This window comes from Alligator sinensis, unplaced genomic scaffold, assembly GCF_000455745.1.
Source record: "Alligator sinensis unplaced genomic scaffold, ASM45574v1 scaffold755_1, whole genome shotgun sequence".
Lineage (NCBI taxonomy): Eukaryota > Metazoa > Chordata > Crocodylia > Alligatoridae > Alligator > Alligator sinensis.
This window is the reverse complement of record NW_005842955.1, coordinates 482,273-485,941: the sequence shown is the minus strand read 5'-3', so window position 1 is coordinate 485,941 and position 3,669 is coordinate 482,273.

Below are 3,669 nucleotides of genomic sequence, written 5' to 3'. Positions count from 1 at the left end.
GTAGTCAGCTAAGGCTTCTCTGAGTAGAACAACCTGCTGGCACTTCTGTTCTGGATGCTCAGTCAGGTGTGCTGCTTCAGCCTAGGCACTGTCCAAAGTGTTGTGGCCTTCCTCCATCATTGGTTCCATCTGGAGGCATCTCAATTTCCTGGAAGGCTTCACCATTTGCCTCACATATATTGAGGAGGATGTAGACAATGGCTGTGAAGCTGGGAAAGTTTCTCAGGTTGAGTTCAAGGTGGGCCCCCAGGGACTTCCAGCACACCTTTAGGTGCCCAAAGGTGGACTCCATGACCATCAGGCAGCTGGTCAGCCAGTGATTTGAATGCCTTCCTGGGGTTCAGCTGGCTGGTGTATGACTTCATGAGCCAGGGGAGCAGCAGGTAGGCTGGGTCCCCAGTGATCAAGGGGAGAACAATCAGCCCAATCAAATCCATGGTGGGAGTGCTGGAGAACCCCCCCCCCCCAATCCAGCCGTGTTGAGAACCCCCCCCCCCCCCCAATGCAGCAGGAAGCTGAAGTTCCTGCTTACATAGGTGTTACAGTTGGCCCAACCACCTAACATTGATGTTATTAAGGTGCCCCCAGTGCTCCATGATGGCCTGGCGTTTTAACTGAAAAGAACCCCTTGTGGTTTATGTAATCTGAGGCATGGCGAGGGGGGCACATATTGGGTATGTGAGTCCTATCGATGGCTCCGCATGTAGTATTAGAAGCCCATCTGTTTGAATCCAGTAATGACCTGTAGGTCCCTGAGTTGCCCCAGCACCTCCAGTTTGGCATTGCACTCTTTGGGTATGGCTGTTTCACGATTGTCCACCCAGCGTCAAACCAGTTGGTTGCAGATCAGAGGCTGTCAGCGCGCACCAACTTCCAAGTCACTCTAGTCATATGTCTCAATGGACATGGGATACTGAAGCCTGCCATCACTGCACTGGAGCTGGGGTGTCAGCTCAGCATGAACCCATAGCACTTTCTAAAGTTTTGCTCATACTGCTCATCATTCCAGGTTTTGAGCACAAGTTGCTTCCCCCACCCTCCCCAGTCTAAGCTTAGGAGCCACCAGCAGTGGTGAGATGGCATCTGATAATGGGCCCACACTTCCATGGTTTGGCAAGCATCATGTAGTGCCTCCTGCAAGCAGGCCAGCATGAAGCCCATGGCAGCCTCAAAAGATCCTCAAAGTAGCACCTGGCAAGGGTCGGGAGCCCACACTGCCACAGCATAGGGTGCCTGTGGATTACCTTGGCCAGGACAAGGATTTGCTCCATTCTGCCACTTGTCATTTCCAGGAAGCTGCTGGAGATCCAATCCCAGTTAGGACAGTCAGTCAAGGAGGGATTAGAGATCCTGTGTCTTGCCAAGGACAGATTGGAATTCTCCTCGTCAGCGAGATAGTTGGCCAGTCAGCACTTTTCTCTGTGCTCAGCTGTTTTGGGCTGCTGTCAGAAATATGTGAAAAAGATACTCAAGGAAAGCATGCTGAGATACCTGCTTACTGACCCTCTAGTGAGAGTATGTGTGCTGTGCATGTTAGAGATGGCAGGAAACATTACTGTGCAGCTGCTTATAAACCATTCCAACTTTAATACTGTGTAAGATTCCACAGATTTAACATGTACTAAGTGTCCCATGTGACAAGGTGCTTATGTGCCATCATCAGGGAACAAGTCTGGTTGAAAATAGACTAGAACAGGGGGCAACTAGATTTTGCAGTTGGAGGGGAGGGCATTTTCAATGGAGCTTACCTCTGGCACAGGCCACTTCCAACCTGGCCTGTGTTTCCAGTGTGCCCCTTATCTCTCCCTGTCCCTCTTCTTCGCATTCCCCGCCCCCCCCAGCATTTAGCCTATGAGCCATAGGTTACTGCACCCTGCACTAGAAGTAGAATATAGCAGTATTTTATAAACTCAGCTGCAGCCATAGTAGATTATTTCTTTTGCTTCTCTTTCTCTTTTTGGTCTTTTTTTTTCTAGCACTTTACTGTATTCTTTAGGATTACACAGTGCCCTGTTTCCCAAACGTTCACATTTACCTCTTGTACAGACTACTGAACCTTGAATGCAAATAACAAAGTGGGACGGCTTTTTGATCAGCTGTCTTTCTCAAAAGCATCTTAAAGCCATGTACAACCGATGTATGAAGTAAAGTTACACATTTTATACATTTTAACATACCTTGGCATAAAAATGTTGCCATCAGAGTTGATCTAATTAGCTGGTATGTGTATTTGTTTTTTAAGTCAAATATTCCTGTTTTATTAATTACGAATACATTAAGTGACTGTTTGTTTGAAAGGTTGAGGATAAGCATCTACAGACAATGATGCATGAGAGTTTGAAAGGGTTGTATTTTGGAAGTTCGTTAGCAAGGTAAAGTGGCACTCTTTAGCAAGGTTTCTGCATTAAGTAGATTGTTTGGCAAGGAGTCCATGTGCTTGGCTGTTGCAGAGACCTTTCTTTTCTTTCTTTTGATCAGGTTTGTGAGTATATTGGAAATTGTCCAAATTAAATCATTACCTTTTAAAATAATGTTTTGAGATGTCTTTGCATAGTGATACAGTTTAAAAAAAAAAGAGTATTGTGGTAATGTGTTTTTAGATAGGTTCTTTTAAAAAATACGAACTTTTTGATATAAAATGAACAAACTTCTACAATTTGCAAATGGGTGGCTTCAGTGCAACATTGCAGGTTAATTCCCAGAATGAACAGACATATTACAAACAAAGATATTTTTATTTGCTTAATTAGTCTTTCCTTAATCAGCCATGTTACACCCAACACCAAATAGATAGACCAAAAATCTTACGTTGAGTTTGGTGAGTAGTCAAGTTGTTGTGGAAGTGTCTGCAGCAATAGAAAGGATGCATACTAATGTCTATTATGTTATTCCTCTGCAGATGAAGAAATAACACTAGCTGCTCTGTCTTGGAGCTAATAATGTGCCACATCTGCTTGAAAGTTGATAAAATGATATTTATCCTTTTTTTAAAAGCTGAGGGCTTAAACACAGGCAGAATAAAGTAAATATATTTTTTTTCATGCAGCTAAATAAGTTTCTGTCTCGAAGACTTGCACTCAAAAGTTTAAATTAAACTGTTATATGATGGCTTAGAGATATTTGTTAATTTTTCAACAAGGTAACCTGGTTTGTAACCTTTGTTTTATGAATTGAAAAGCCCTATAATATACAGCTTACAGAATAAAAGAAAGGATAAGGTTGTTAGGGAAAATGACTTGTCTAAATATTACCTTTTAGAAGGGTGAAATATTCTTGGCTTCCTAGTATATGTTTTGTATTAATCTCATCAAGTAGAGTAATAAAGATGTGAATTGGGAATAAATGGGTCTGATGGTGCTATAATGTACGGTCAAAGCTGGGTCCTGTTTTTACTGAAGACTGTAGTAGGATTTGAAACAGGGTGCTTATCATATTTACTTGAATCTAAGATGATCCTGAATTCAAGATGACACCCCCCCAAATAATTAGATGCTGTACATGGGGGGGGAAACCGACAAATTTGTTATAATTTTCCATGTATAGAAATCTAATTATTGGAGGATCTTCTTTAATTCATCCCCCCCACCACTGCAGGATTGCAGGCATTGGGATGGCAGGTGGTATGGGGAGGTCAAGCAGCCTGCCCCTTGATTGTGCCTGTCTTCTGCC